This window comes from Narcine bancroftii, chromosome 7, assembly GCF_036971445.1.
Source record: "Narcine bancroftii isolate sNarBan1 chromosome 7, sNarBan1.hap1, whole genome shotgun sequence".
Classification (NCBI taxonomy): domain Eukaryota; kingdom Metazoa; phylum Chordata; class Chondrichthyes; order Torpediniformes; family Narcinidae; genus Narcine; species Narcine bancroftii.
In genome coordinates, this window is record NC_091475.1 from 159,777,733 (window position 1) to 159,794,236 (window position 16,504).

The window sequence follows — 16,504 nt, forward strand, 5'->3', positions numbered from 1 at the left end:
GAAGCAACATTTTTGTGCATTCAACATAACATCCCAACTCCTATACTTAGTACTTTGATTTATGAAGGCAAATGCTCCAAAAGCTCTCTTTTTGATTGTATCTGCCTGTGAAGCCACTTTCAGGGAATTATGCTTCTGTTCTGCTGCACACCTCAGCTCCCTCTACTTACCATATAAATACTCCCCTGCTTCATTCTCCCAAATTGCAGCATTTCATGTTGGTCCATATTAAATTCCATCTGCCATTTTACAGCCCTTTTTTTTCCAGCTGGTCCAGAATCCGCTGCAAGCTTTGAAAGCTCTCCTCTCTGTCCTCTGCAACCCCAATTTTAGTGTAATCTACAAATTTACCACATTATCATCCAGATTGAATATAACAGCAGGAATGTGATGTTGAGGCTTTATAATACACTGGTGAGAGCTCACCTGGAACATTGTGAGCAATTTTGGGCTCCTCATTTAAGAAAGGATGTGCTGACACAGGAGAGAGTTCAAAGGTGATTCACATGCTTGATTCCCCGAATAAAAGGATTATCATATGAGGAACATTTGAAGGCTCTTAGCCTGTACCCTTTGGAATTTTGGAGTATGAGGTGAGATCTCATTGAAACATGTTGAATGCCATGGACAGAGTTGACGTAGAAAGATTGTTTGCCATGGTGGGAGAGTATAGAACAAGGCACAATTTCAGGACTGAAGGATGTCCACTTAGAATAGAGTTGCAGAGGAATTCCTTTAGCTTGAGGGTGCTGAATCTGTGGAATTTGTGGAGGCCAAGTCTTTGGGTGTATTTAAGGGAGCGATTGGTAGGTTCCTGATTAGCCAGGGCAACAAAAGTTACAGAGAAAAGGCTGGGCAGTGGAGTTAATTGGGAAAATGGAGCAGCTCTTGATTGATTGGTGCAGTAGTCTTGATAGGCTGAATAGCCTAGTTCTACTCCTGTGTTTTGTGGTCTTACTGTTGATGCAGATGACAAACAACAATGGTCCAAGCCCAGACCCCTGAAGCACACCACTTGTCATAGGCCTCCCATCAGAGATAAACATCAACAACTATTCTCCGGCTTCTCCCTCAAAGCAGTCTAGACACCAGTATCTGGCTGGAGGTTTGACTGCAGGAGATGATCAATCCTTCACCACCTGGTAAGAAAAGCTGAGCCTCTAGTTTCATCTCTGCTTTGATAGTTGGAGACGAGAGAGTGACTCTGTAAAGATTCTTGAGGGATAGACACTCTTGCACAGACTCTTTTTTTTTTGTCCATTTTCCTTCCACCTTCTCTGTAAGGGAGTTCTTGCCACAGGCCCTTCATCTTCTGGTTCTGCTCATGCCTCCACTTGGCAGACTGTCAAGTCTCCAAGGTTTGCAGTTAGAAGAGTTGATCATAACCTTTGGGAGTATTATAACTTGTTTCAAGATGTCCAATTTCACCCTTAAGGTTTGATTAGTGCTTCTTTCCACTTGATTTGCCAAAAAAACTGCAGGCAATCAATGATCTCACAAATAGCACAATACTTGACCATATTGTTCCCAGCTGCTTTCCCACAAGTGTCTCAAACTAAAATTTGATTCTGGGAGTAAAATCTAAATCAATTGCATTAAGTATTTCAATGGGGTAATCCCTCAAATCGAAGCATGATCTACTTGAATTCTGGTTTGGAAATGGTTGATGAGTCTATTGTGGGACCCAAAGACAACTCCACAGGTAGGTATGTGACTGAATGAGCAAGTGGGTAATTTTGACATGAAGCACTCTTTCCACTACCTACACAGGGGTCTTTGTGGTCATGACACATTGTCCTCAGTTGCATCTTGAATGCTGTTTTTCTACTTCGCATTCATGGGTCAGGGAAGGTGTAGGTTCATCCTTGAAATATTTCCATTGTCTGACAGGTGATTTCTACCCATGAGAGAGCTCAGAAATATTCATCTGTTTGGGAATCTGCTGTCAAATGTAAATGATGTGGCCCACAGGTGGTGGTGGAGGCCAAGACATTTGGGTGTATTTGAAGGACAGATTGAAAGGTTCTTGATTAGGCAGGACATCAAAAAGTCTTAAGGAGAAGACTGGACAGTGGGGCTGAATGGGAAAATGAAACAGCTTGTGATTAAATGGAAGGACAGAATAGATGGGCTGACTGAGTGTAATTAGAGCCTTGGTGCTGGGTATGTTGGGAGAATATGAAACTAAAAACAGAACAGAACAGACCCTTCAGCCCACAGTATCTGTTCAGAACACAATGTCAAATTAAGTAAAATCTTAACTAGATGGGCCTTCCATTTCCTGCATATTCATGTGTCGTAAACCGCATCGTAAACACTGTGCTATCTGCTCCCACCATTACCCCTGGCAGCATGTACCAGACACACTTCTCCTTTAAACTCTCTGCCCCAACTCCCACTTTAATCACATTCATTCCAATATGTGACATTTTTTCTTTTTTTTGTGATATTTTTACCTTGGGGGAAAATGTTTCTGTCTATCCTATCTATGCCTCTCATAAATTTATAAACTTCTATTAGGTCTTCCCTCAATCTCTGACACTCCAGAAAAAAACAATCCAAGATTGTCCAATCCCTCTTCATAGTTCATGCCTTGTAATGCAGGGAGCATTCTGGTAAATTTCTTCTGCACCTTTTCCATCTCCTTCCTGTAATAGGGTGACCAGAATTGTACACAATTCTCCAAACACGGCCTGAACAAAGGTTGATATTGCTGCAATGTGACTTCCTTAATTTTTCTTTTCCTTGATGCCTGACCAATGAAGGCAAGTATGTCACATGACTTCTATACCATCTTCTTTGCATGGCTACTTTCAGGAAGCTAAGGACTTCGAGCCCCAGATCCATTGGTACATCAATGCTGTTAAGTGTCCTGCTATTGACTGTAAATGTTCCCATTACAATGTGCCATGCCTCACACTTGCTGAGGTCAACTTCCATCTGCCACTTCACCTGTCTATATCTTGCTGTGTCTTTTGGTAACCCTAACTATTGACTATAAATCCATCAACCTGGAAGGGGATGTTTCTGTGTGCATGATCTACTTCATGCATGTGCATGTTACATTCACTGGAGCACACAATAGAAAATTGGTACAGGCACTGGGTGCACCATGAGTTGAAATCATGTTTAATGATTCATTTGTACAGGATTTCAAAATTCATAAAAACAATAGAAATTCTAAACTTCTAGCCAATTGAGGCTAGATGATATGCAACAGGTCCATGGAAGCCTTGAGATAATAATTCATCCTATTACATTATATTACAATAGGCATGTGGTAAGAAAGCAGCAATGTTCTGTGAATACATTACACCTTTGCTATTCAAATTTAGTCCTGTCGAACATCAAGAAATAACAGTTCAAAAGTCAAGTTTAACATACATGCACTCTACAACATATCACACTGAATGCATGCATCCTAGGAACAATTTCTATCCTTGCAGCTTGCAGTGAACTGGAATTCACTGTCTGTGTGTTGTCCTGATGGCTGACTCCACCCTCACCTACCCCAATATAAACCCTGGTTTTCCCACCTTACCTCAGATTCACCTGAGGACTATTGTGTCTACCGGCCATTGATTGTAAGCTATTAAAAGTGTGTGTGTACTCCCCACTTGTCTTTGAATACAATCAATCATGTTGCACAGCTCAAACAATCTCTATGGTGGGACAGCTTTTTTTGCTGACTGATACATCCAACTAAAGAATGGGAACTTGCCCCCTACAGGCCTTGCATTCATTTAATATTTATTTCTGGCTAATAAAACTATTATCTCATAAGTTTGAAGTGTGTGTTAATTGTCTGTGTGTGTTTGCAGTTCCCCAGCCAAAATTGAGCATGAAAGGAAGTAATTGAGGTTTCTTTCCAACAGTCAGAAATGCTGTTCATTACATGGTATTCATTTCATCAGTCATTATAGACACATTTCATTCAAAAGCAAGTTGTCTTGTATTCTCGATTACATAACAAATATTTTGTAATCATGCCAAGCTTCACAGTTCAGTGTAGGACACCTTTAACGGCAATATACATTTTGGCCCATTTCATTGTCCTTCTTGCCAAATAATTTGTGGAGTATAATAGACAGCACGTTTTGCTTTAACTTACTTGACTGGTTTACTCGGAACTAAGTAAAAATAATATAAGAATGTTCTAAAAATAAAACAATTATTTAGATTTTTAATTTTAGACATACAACATGGTAACAGGCCCTTTTGGCCCATGAGCCCATGCCACCCAATTATACCCAATTGATCTACAACCCGCATTCCATTTTGAATGGTGGGGGGGAAACCGGAGTGTCCCGAGAAAAGCCACCCAGACACCAAGAGAGAGCGTACAATCTCCTTCCAGGCACCAAACTACAGCTGACATCAGCGAGCTAAGACAGAGGGACATGAAGATCATCACGAGAGGAAGTGGGAAGAAGCAACCATGGCCTTGGACGTGAATGAGAGAGGGACACTCTCGGCAGTCTTGGGAAGTTTTTGTCATCATTTGTCTTTTGTTGACTTCCTTCAAATTGCCTTATTTGATATGAATGCAATCAAATGCCAGTGCATGATGATACCCTGGTTCGCAATTGTTAATTCATCTTCTGCACAGTTGGATGAGGACTTCAACCCAACCAGAACAAGTAACAATGGAGCTTCCCTGCTTTACCCCCACCAGATGGGATCAAATTCCCCTGGTGTTTTCCAGCTGTGCTCTCAGTCTTGTTCATGAAATCTATTTGAACAAAGTAAGCATCTTGCATTTGTGTTCAGGGGATAGGCTAGAATTGGTCACCAGATTACATCACTACATCCTGGTTACACTTACCTCATTTTAGGAGTAAGAATACTATCCTTAATTATCAGTATGAGAATATGATGCTAAGCATTTATTTGTACCTGCTGTTATAACTTTCAGAAATTACAGAGTTTGATTATGGGTCAATTATCTTATTTGATTCTGTTGTATTAAAGTGGTAAAAGATTCTTTAACTAGAGGATTCGGTAACTGGCAAAATAATCCAGTAGGGTAATGAAGAAAATTTGTTTGATGTAGCTTTTTGTTCTTCACTCTGCATAATGGAAACAAATTCATGAGTAACTTCCAAAGTTGAATTGGAGAGGCAAACAGAAGACAGAAAGTTGCAGTGCTGAGAGGAATGAGCAAAGAATCTAAAGTAAATGAATAGTTATTTCAAGGAAAGAACTAAATGAGTTGAATGGCCTCCTGTACTGAATATCTTGCTTTTATCCCCAAAGAATCTAAACAAATCATTAGGTTTTTTATGCTTTGCACTCACCAGGCAGAATTAGTTTCCAGATGAGAATGACATGTTTACACTTATCATGGTCATATAACAGCATTACAGAGTATTGAAAGTAAGTGAAATGAACACAGACCCACAGTAATCATAGGGTAGCATTTTAGTCTATTTATCCAGAAAAAAATCATAATATTATTCAACAATGATGTTTAATTTTTTTCAGTAATATCAGGGTTCCTGTCACCACTTTTAACTTTGCTTTTGTTGTGATTGTGAAAGAACTGCTTCCTGCTGTGCATGGGTTCAACAACTAATGTTTTACTCTCTGTTTGATTATGGAGATAAGAGCACTCCAAGGAACATTAGGGAAGAAGGCTGCTGATGCAGTTTGCAAGGACAGGGCGTTTGAGATTTTAAAATGTGGAGTAACAGTTCTTGAGCAAGGGAACCATTTATAATGTCAGCAAGCACCGATGGCAAGAATGACACTGTTGTGAAGAACTATTTTCTATTTGGGCAGCTTATAAAATTTAAAGACATGACAGATCACAGAATTAATTTGGCATTTTTCTGCCAATGGCTGCACATTGTGTGATTTTATTTTTGTCTCTGCCTACAATTGACAACTTTGCCTTGAGTGACTAAATTGTTATCGACACATGTTACCGGTTATTTTTATTCACTAGACATAATTAACAATTGCAGTGCCTGCAGGATAAAGATTTTACATGAAAACGATGGATACTGAAACTAGCAGTCAATGCGCATGCACGGGTGCGCATGTGTTTGTGGATTTAAATAAAAATTAAATATATTATATTGGATAGATAGACATACTGTGTGTGTGTGTGTGTGTGTGTGTGTGTGTGTGTGTGTGTGTGTGTGTGTGTGTGTGTGTGTGTGTGTGTGTGTGTGTGTGTGTGTGTGTGTAGTTATATATTTAAAAAATATAAGGCTCTTTTATAGTGAAAATTAACGATCTGAAAGACAAGTTTCCTCTGCCTTTAAGACATTCCACTTAGCAGCATAAAAAGTCTAAAGGTGGATTGGCTGGTCCTACTAGCTCCACGTTCCCCCTCCATTGAGGGCGGTAGTGTCAGGCTGGAGTGAAGTCACTTCACCTCTTGCATAAAAAGATCACTGCTGAGAGCGGCTCCAAACAGGAAGGTAAGATTATTGACGTTGCACTGAAAGCCTGCGCCCCGCAGTGCTGTCACAGAGCAGCCAGTGGAGTTGTCAGGCTGCGCTTGCTCAATCTGCCACTTCACTCCACTCTGCCCCCTTGCACCACTCTACTCCTCAAGCCACTCCCCCGCCCTGCTCATTCATGCTGCCCACTCCCTCTTGCCTTCCTGCTCCCTCAAGCTGCCCCCCCCACCTTGCTCCCTCACACCACCAGCTCCCATATGCTGCCCCACTCCCTCAAGCTTCTCCCCCACCCCACTCTCTCATGCTACCCACTCCTGATGAGGATGTTGGGGTGGACTAGGGTGGTGGGATTTGCATGGGGCTGATAGGTGGAGATTGGGCAAGAGGAAGGGGGAATGGAAGAGAGAGGGAGGGGATGGAGAGGGAGTGGTATGGAGGAGGAGGGAATGGGGTGACGGGGCTGTCAGGGAGTGGGCGGGGGTATCAGGCAATGGGGCGAAGGGCTCAGGCAATGGGGCAGGAGGGCTGTGAGGCAGCGGAGCTGTCTCAGGGCTGCCGATACTGTGCTACGCATCCTCCCCCCTTTTGCCCTGAGATGCCGATGCGCTGCTCTGCACCACCTAAAAGGACTGCGCAATCTACCTTTTCCATCCTGTGCATAAATTCACCTTTTTTAAACTTCAGCAGGCGATATTGAGGCTTTTGTGCATAAAAACCCCTTATAGAGGGAGATTGATATATGGATATAGTGTGACAGAGTATTTAGGGGTGGCTTGGGAGGAATTACTGGAACAGCTTGCACACACACATTTTAAAACAGAATATTTGCAGGACTTTTGCAGAATGCTTTTTGCAAGAGGCAACAAAGAATTGACATACAGCTTGCCTCGGAGAGCATGTGACCTTTGCAGGCAGGCCAGAACAGTTTTACTCTCAGAGAGGGAGGGTGTGAAACAAGAGAGAAGGAGTCACAGAAATCAATTCCAGAAGGATAAGCTGGTAAACTTTGGAAGGTTGCCTGGTAAAAGGAGAAGACTGGCAGTGTGAAAGGTGACCTGAAATAAAGAGGATCATCTGGAGAACCCTGACAGGGGCGTTTCATCAGCAGAACTAATTGAGAAGGAATCAGTTGTGGATGTCCTGGAAGAGGAATCTTTCTCTGAAAACCAGCAAGAACTCTCCTGAGTGGTAAGCATTTGCCTGTTAAGCACCAAAGACTAGTGAACTTTGTTAATGCTAACCTCTGAGCACAGTACAAGAATTTCCTGCAACCAGTGAGATTGAACTGTGATCCAAAGAACTTTTCTAATCTTAAATATACATTACACACACCTGCACTTTAGTATTAGAGGGGGGATTAAGTAGGTGAGGTAGGTTAAGTAATAAGTTAAAGTTTAATTTTGTTTTCTTGTTCAAATATAATTAAAAATTACTTTTGTTTAAGTAACCCTGTGTTGTGGTGCATATCTATTGCTGCTGAGTTTTGGGGTCCTCTGGACTCCGTAACAATAGATTATATAGTGAGAGATATGGATAGATGGGAATATGGTATGTGTGTGTATGTGTATATATATATATATATATATATATATATATACATATCCATAATCAGCAAGGGTTGCTGTCATCCTGATGCTCTAGCATATCAGTAGCATTCTCTCCAGAGAATGGGAACCTTCCTCTAGAGTTTAAAGAGTCCAGATTCAAGTCTCACTCAGAAGGATTAGGCACAGTATTTTACGTGCAGAAATTGGGGTAGTGCTGAGTGAGTGGCCTTTTTATTTGGAGACTAATTCTATTCTCTCATCACATGAAAAGATCCTGGAGCATAATCTTGAAGAAAATCCCATGTTCTGTCTATAATTTGTGTTTTTTGTGACTGAACAATTCTGTTCATTTTTATATTGTTGTTTGTTGGAGTGTACTGTGCTGTTGCATTTCCTATATCAATAAGGTGAAGGCTCTCCAAATGTATTTCATGGCCTGAAAAGCATCTTGAGCTTGTGTAATATGCCTCATGGGGCAATTTTTTTCTTTGTGATAAATTCCAGATGTTCTTTCAACAGCACAAAGGCTTATCATAGCACGCATTTGTGAAACCCATGATCCATTTAAAGAGAAGAATTTCCTCAGATGATTTGCTTCTTTTTGTGAAAGTTTTTCCAAAAATGTTCATTCTTCATATTTGTCGAGATTCTCCTTTAGTGTCCTCACCTTACTGCTGACTGAAACATCGTATGAAATGGGGATTGTGAACATATTTGCCTTCATTTTTATATCTTTTTCATATAAAAATTACAGTCTTAACCCAATAAACCAAAAACACCGCGATCAAAAATGTGAGCAATATAGAAAATGAGATGAAACTGACATGACAAATACTTCAGCAATGAAGCACATTTGGAATTTTGTGAAATTCTCAGTACAAACATAGTTGAAAGAAAATAGTGGGAAAGAAAATTATAAAAGTGAGACTAAGTTTTAAATGACTGAACTGTGAAATTGGAAGCAATACAGTACAACTCCGTTTATCTGAAATGGTCAGGACCGGGCCTATGTCGGAGAAAAGTTTTTTTTTCAGAGAACAGGTAATTTTTTTAAAACAGGGCAGTAGCAACAGCAGATCACTTGTAACAGTATTTAAACAACAAGGGAAGACTTTTAAAGCATTAAAATTATGTTTAATTCTCACCAATAAAATGCAGGCCACTGCCAATCACTGACATGAACCCAACTCCGCCGCTGATCATAGAGACCTCCCAACTGCCACCGCCGATCCCTGATACGTACATAGGAACATAGGAAGTAGGAACAGGAGTAGGCCAAAAATGGCCCATCGAGCCTGCTCCGCCATTCAATATGATCATGGGTGACCTAACTCCACCTACCTGCCTTCTCCCCATATCCCTTAATTCCTCTATCATGTAAAAATTTTTCTAACCGAATTTTAAATATGTTTAATGAAGCAGCCTCCACCACTTCCCTGGTTAGAGAATTCCAAACATTCACTACTCTCTGGGAAAAACTATTTTTCCTCATCTCTGTCCTAAATCTACTCCCCCGTTTCTTGAGACTGCGTCCTCTCGTTTTAGGGTACCCACCACTGCTGCTGATAACCTGGGGAGGTTTCCCAGATCGCAGGAGCACTCACTGGCAAGTCAGCTGGCACTGGTCTCCCTGGTCACTGGAGCTTCCGACAAAGGGGTCCCAACTCCGAATCTTCCTCGGCCTATCCCACACGCACACTGGGGAGTGTGGTGTGCTTGGGTGGTAGTAGGTTGAGGGGAGGGTTTGGGGTCGGTGTCAGGAGCTCCACTGTGCCAAGGAAGGAAGGAAAGGAATGCCACTAATCCCAAGGTCCCACTCTTGCCCAGGAGGCCGCTCTCCTGGATGACGCTGGGACAAAGGATTCTTCCAACTGCTTGTGGCTGGGAGACACCAGCACACAGTTTGAGAGGGAGAGTTGGAGAGAAAAGTTAATAGAGGAAGGGAAAGATGGAATGGAAAGAGAGAGGAGGGAGTTAACTCAAATGAGGATAATCAGTCTAAATTCATAATGAGTGATTTTTTTTTCAACCTGTGACGTCAGTTTGGTTCTGAAAAAAATTCAGATAAATGAGGATTTCTGATTTGATTCGGATATCCTCATTTATCTGATTTTTTTTTTAAATTGGATAAATGAAGTTTCAGAGAATCTGATTTTGGATAATCAGAGTTGTACTGTAATAATGCATGTTTTATCGAGCATGATCAACAGAACCAAATCCTGCTGGCAATGGAAATATATTTCCAGTTATTTTGCAAAAAGTCACATTTAATTTTATTTTTGAATTATTGCACGTCTTTTTCTAATATAACTGATTTTGATTCCTCAGACATCAAATGAAACCTGCTTAGAATTTTCAATGTCAGTAGAATCAACTTTAATTTTAACAAAACTACAGGTGCTTAGATTGGACTAAACAAATAGAATTACAGCCTTCTGTTTTCTGCACATTTCTTGCCTCTGTGACTTATAGGTAATAAATTCAGATTAGGATGTTTTGTATTGTTGCTGATCTCTGTTAGGCTTGACATAAAGTTGCACTATCACTTCATCCACATTCTGACAAGCAAAAGACCCAGCATTTGCAGTCTTGGGCAAAAGTCTCCCATGGCCAAAAGTCAAACGGAACAACTAATGCGAGTGTAATTGCTGCTGGTAGAATACTGTATTTAGGACAGGGAGTGAGTTGGGTGAAGGGGGGAAGTAAATTTCAGACCCAGAAAATTGCATCTCTGTTGAATTCATTTTTCACTGAAGTAATCTATTCCTCAGACAATGTTGGTTTGCTGGATTCACACTGCACAAATATAATCTGTAGTATTCCCTATCTTTGAAGTAAACTTAAATGCAGGTCCAGGATGGAAATTAATTCTATAATAACCAATCATGGTCCTTACATTGCTTTGAAATAAATACTATTAACACTAAACTGCTGAACTATGGTTGGGGAATTATTTACTGTCTTTCCAATTACTTCAGAATAATGGAAGGAGGATTTCGAAACCCATGCTTAACATCGGCAACAGTAACTTTGACCTTGATATGCCATGTGGGAGTGGTAATTCTGTGGCCAGTTTAACCTTTCAAGTTTTGCATCTTCCTAAGTTGCGATAAACATGCACATGCATTGACACTAGTTATTTACCACCCTCCTTTGTTTGCACTCCAGGTTTTTTCTCAATAGGATTTCAAATTCACTACTGTTTAATGATCGATTCCTCCATCAAATTATTTATTGCACAATTTTGTATCAGAAAATGTGCAACCTCTTGCAATTTTACCATGAGATCTTCCTGGAATCAGTTGTCTATTAACTGTAGAATTCTTTATCTTTCTAAATTATTTGAACATGGAAAATATTGTGCTCGATCTGATCTTTTAATAGCTTGAATGCTTTTATTCTGAGTCCTCCTGACTTTCATGACGCAGTAAGTGCAAAAGTTAATGAAACACTGACCCATTCCAGCCTCATTAGGCAGTGTTTCTCTTTAGTTCTGCTGGTAGCAGTGTGTTTGAAATATTAATGAAATAATTTCACAAATTGGTTGGCTTGTAAAGTTCAGCCAATGCAGTGAATTTGATATTTTTGTACAAATGCATCATGTGTAGTTTTATCAAATATTTACCATAGACTTGTGAAGCCAAGTATATAGAATCATTATTATCTCTCTTTTGTATTTATTATCTCTTTTTGTATGGTAATTTAATGTGTACTATTGGAGTTTTTTCATCTACAAAGTACCAGTATGGCTGCAGAATGAATGAACTTTGGTACATACGTATATTATACGTGTGTACGTGTGTATGATAGCAAACTCATGATCACCATTATACAGTAGAACTCTGGTTATCCGAAATTGGATTCTCCAAAATCCTCATTCATCCAAAGTTTTTTTGGAGCTGAACTGACCGGGGACTTTGGGCTGCCAGCAGCAGTGGGGACCTCGGGCTCCTGGCAGGAGCAGGGCCTCGGTGGGGATGTGTCGGTAATCGGCAGCGGCCAGCAATTTTTTGGTGAGAATTAAGCATTATTTTAATGCTAAAAAAACTTCCCCTGTTGTTTGTTGTTGTTTAAACACTGTTACAAGTGATTTGCTGTTGCTAGTGGGCTTTTAAAAAAAAAGATCCGTTCTTCAAAAAAAAGTGTTATCCAACATAGGCCAGGTCCTGACCACTTTGGATAATCGGATTTGTACTGTTATAGGATCTTGGTGAGATAACATTTGGAGAACCGAGTTAATGTTCTTCTCCTTACTTAAAGAGTGGAGCATAGATTCATTAGATGGGTTCTTAGGATGGCAGGTTTGCAGAGTGGATCAAATAGACTGGACCTATATTCATTGGAGTTCAGAAGAAGGAGAGGTTATCTAACAGCATTCTGATTGAATTCAACAGGGAGGATGAGAAAGCAGGAGCTGCAGCACAAATTATGGCATAGGCTATTTCAGACCAATACGAGGGGATATTTCTTTATTTAGAGCCAGGCAAATATTTGGAATACACTTCCCCAGAGGATTGTGGAGCCTCAGTCATTGATCTCATTCAAAATTGACATTGATATATTTCTGGATGTGAGAGGAATTAAGCAATATGGGGAGAGAGTCGGAAAGTGGTGCTGAGGCAGAAGATCAGCTGTAATCTTGATGAATGGCTGAGCAGACTTGAAAGGCCTGATGGCCGACTACTCTTTATTCTTTTCTTAAATTTTGAGAAAAGTAAGGATAAGTGGGAAGGTAACAGGCACATCACCAAATAAGACAATCAGAAGATTTTCCTGTCATTCCCTTCCATACTCTATGGTATCTCTATGTTTCCTACCACAATTACCTTGAGAGCTTGCACATTTTCTGAATTGGAATTGTCATATTAGTACCATAAATGGAAGTGCATGATCAAAGATATGAGCCTATGAAAATTGCCTCTCTTCTCAAAGCTTAAACAGCATCCAAAACAGTAAAATCCGCACTGTACTAAAATACTATCAACTTATAAATGATTGCAAGCATAACAATGTCCAAGACCTGTTTTCTTCAGCCATTCACTTAAGGGATGATTAAATATCCATTCCCTCCCACATTAGATTGATTGATTGCTTGACTGTGCTATTTGTAGCAACAATGGTTTGAGGTTTATTAAGAATATCCTCTTGCATTTAAGTCACACCCAGACCCTTTAAGGATCATGGGATTATCAACTTTCTTCAAAGAGGCCAATGGAATTTGTAAGTAAAATCCAGCAACCACGGAGGTCTGTGCCAAAGATGGTGGTACCTGTGCTCGGCAGTGGCCATGAGGGATTGGCCATGTGGATTGCAGGGGGGGGGGGGGGAAAGGGAACCAGTGTAGGGCACCAGAAACAGGGAAAACACTCCCTGTTGAGAAGGAGAAGCAGAGGAGATGAACCTATAGGAAAGGTGACTATGGTGGCGCACTAATGAGGGCTCAGCAGCTAAGGGGTTCACACAGGCTGTGGGCGACGCAGTTAGGGGACTTGGATAGGCTGCAGGAGACAGGCTCATGTGGGTCAGGTGTCGGAGCCAGGATTTGAAAGGGTGCTGAGGGAAAAAGGGGCTCGGGTACTGATGGCTTCCTGATTGTATCAGAGGTTTGGTATATGGGGCTCAGGTTGCCAATGAATGAAACAGGAGTCTGTGTGGCTGCAAAGGCTGCAGGAATACTGGAGGTGAATTCATGGATACCTAGTGACTCTGAAGGGACAATCCTTTGCTTTTCTTCTCTCTTACTTTTAGGAGATTAACGCAGAAAAGGCAATTACATGTAATGTAATGTTCTAGAAAGGAATCTTGAAGTATTGATTGCTGAATAAAAGGTAAAATGATACTATTTACACTTTGATTTTGGAAGTTGCTGCAGACATTTTGGTTGGATGAGGAAATTAGAGGAAAAAAAAAGTCCAGGAAATGATCATTCATTTATAATGGTGTCTGAAAATTGTGGTTTTTTTTTTGCAATATTAGTTCTCTTAGAATTGGATTTTACCCTTTGAGTTGCACTAATTCCACCAGTTTGACTCCAATCTATTCTGTGATAATCCCTCTGAAGATTACATGATATTTAGATGATATTGTGGTTGGTGGGGTGGGGGGGGGGGAATAAATTCATCTAATCAAAAGCCATTGATGCTTCCATCCCCTGAGGGTTGTCTGATCTTAATGAACTTATAAGCCAAAAGACAACAGCAATCATTGTCCTGCCCAAAGGACTACTTCACCTGCTGTTAATTAACCTACCAGGCAATTGAGCTTGATGAGATTGTTATAGTTGAGGAGTATCTTGTACTGCAAGCATTGAATTTGTGTTCTTCAACATTGGAATTCAGTGGTATTCCATTTCCTGAGAAGTAAGAATCTTTTAAGTGAACTTCTGAAGCAGATTTTCTGGAAATGTTAAGAAGTTGATACTCTTGCTATCTGTTGTTTTGAAAAGGGAAATAGCAATGACATTTGTCATAATATATCTTAAGCAACAACATGGTGACACATATTACAGGTTCATAATACAATTGCTCAATGGGTTGATAAAGAGAACCGATTTATTTTTAATCTTTTGTCTTTGAGAATCAGAGCACTGCTTAATTTTCTATTTGCTGGAGCTTTGGTTCCCAGCAGTGAGTTCAGTGCAGAGGTGGCAGGAAATGCTTCTTTTTGGTTTGGGTTCATATGGATTATGGAAGCTTCAAACTATGGATATTTAAACCTTAGTTCAGGTCATTTTGTTTACTTTCTGTAAATAAATACAGAAATAGCCCGAATTATGATGTTCTGGCTTATGATTTTTCGGTTAAGATGATCAGAATCTGTTTTGAATAAAAGTAAGTTGAGGTCTACCTGTATCAACGCATTTGCTTTACCTTCTCTGAAGGAAATGCTTCCGTCCAATCAGCTCACTTGAATCACTTCCCACCACAATGCCTAAACGTCATCATTTCGGTGCTCATCTTGTAGTGACATCAAAGAAACATACTTTGTTGGACCCAATGCTGTTTTAAAATAAAGGTGGTTTGGAATGCATGTGCAGATTGAAATTGCTGAGGAGGGAGAGAGAGCGACGGCAATATGCGCATGCGTTCCAAATCACAGTGTACTATAGGTTGCCAAGTGACGGCACTGCCCCTGGTTACCAGGTGCCATCTCGGGCTTCTGGCAGGAGCGGGGATGCTCTTGACAGGAGTTGGAACGTCGGGTCGCCCTCCTGGCAGGAGTATTGTTGTCAGCCTCCTGGCAGGAGCGGCTCAGAGCACTACCTGTACAGGTAGACCCTGACTTGCGATAATTTCACCTTATGATGTGAGTCTCAGAACCAAATTCCATGGTAAGTAGGGGTTTATCTGTACTTAAAACACAATAAGAAATAGATATCTAATATTGGTTTTGTCTAAAAAAAACAAATGTATGTCTATTTTCTCAAAGTTCATTTATTTCTCATTCGATTGTACCAGTAAAACCCTAATGCAAAACGTATGTACAGACTTAACACACATAGAGTCATACACACAGTGCAGATTTCAGATTAATTGTCAGAATATATAAATGACATCACACAACCCTGAGATTCCTTTTTCCTGTGGGTGTGGCAAAATCACCACTAATTGGTCATACAAAAAATAAACAATACACAGTGTTAAACATATTTTAAAAAAAAAAGAACTGTAAACAGATAATGAATGTAAACAAACTGCAATACAAAAAGAAAATCAATAAAGTGCACAAGTAAGAATCCTTAAATGAGTCCCTGATTAAGGAGTCTGATGGCAGGGTGTTACTGAACCTGATGGTGTGAGTCTTGTGGCACCTAAACCTTTTTCCTGATGGCATCGGTAAGAACAGAGTGTGTGTTGGGTGGTGAGGGTCTTTGATGATTGCTGCTGCTCTCTGACGGCAGCGTTCCCTGTAGATGTGGCAGTAGTGGGGAGGGATTTACCTGTATAGTCCTGGGCTGTGACCACTACCTTTTGGAGGGGTTTACACTTAGGGGTATTGATGTTTCCATACCAAACTGATATGGTCAGCACATTTTCTGTAGAAATTTGCCAGGGTTTCTGGTGCTATACCAAACCTCCGCAAACTCCTGAGGAAGTAGAGGTGCTGATGTGCTCTCTTCATTATGCTATTTGTGTGTTGCATCCAAGAAAGTTCCTCTGAGATAGTGACTCCCAAGAACTGGCTCACCTTCTTCACCTCTGATCCCCCAATGATCACTGGATTGAATACCTCTGGCTTTCCTTTCCTGAAGTCATCAATCAGCTCCTTAGTTTTGGTTGTTGTTGGTGCACCATTTAGCCAAGTTTTCAATCTACAACCTGTATTCTGACTCGCCCCTTCCTTTATACAACCCTCTACCGAGGTATCATTGGCGAATTTGTAGATGGTGTTGTTGTCGTACTGAGCCCCACAGTCATAGGTGTAAAGTGAGTGGAGCAGGGAGCTAAGAACACAGCCCTGTGGTGTTCCAGTACTGATGGAGATTGTGGAGGAGATGTTCTTACCAATCTTCATTGATTGTGGTCTGGAGGTGAAGAAATCCATGAT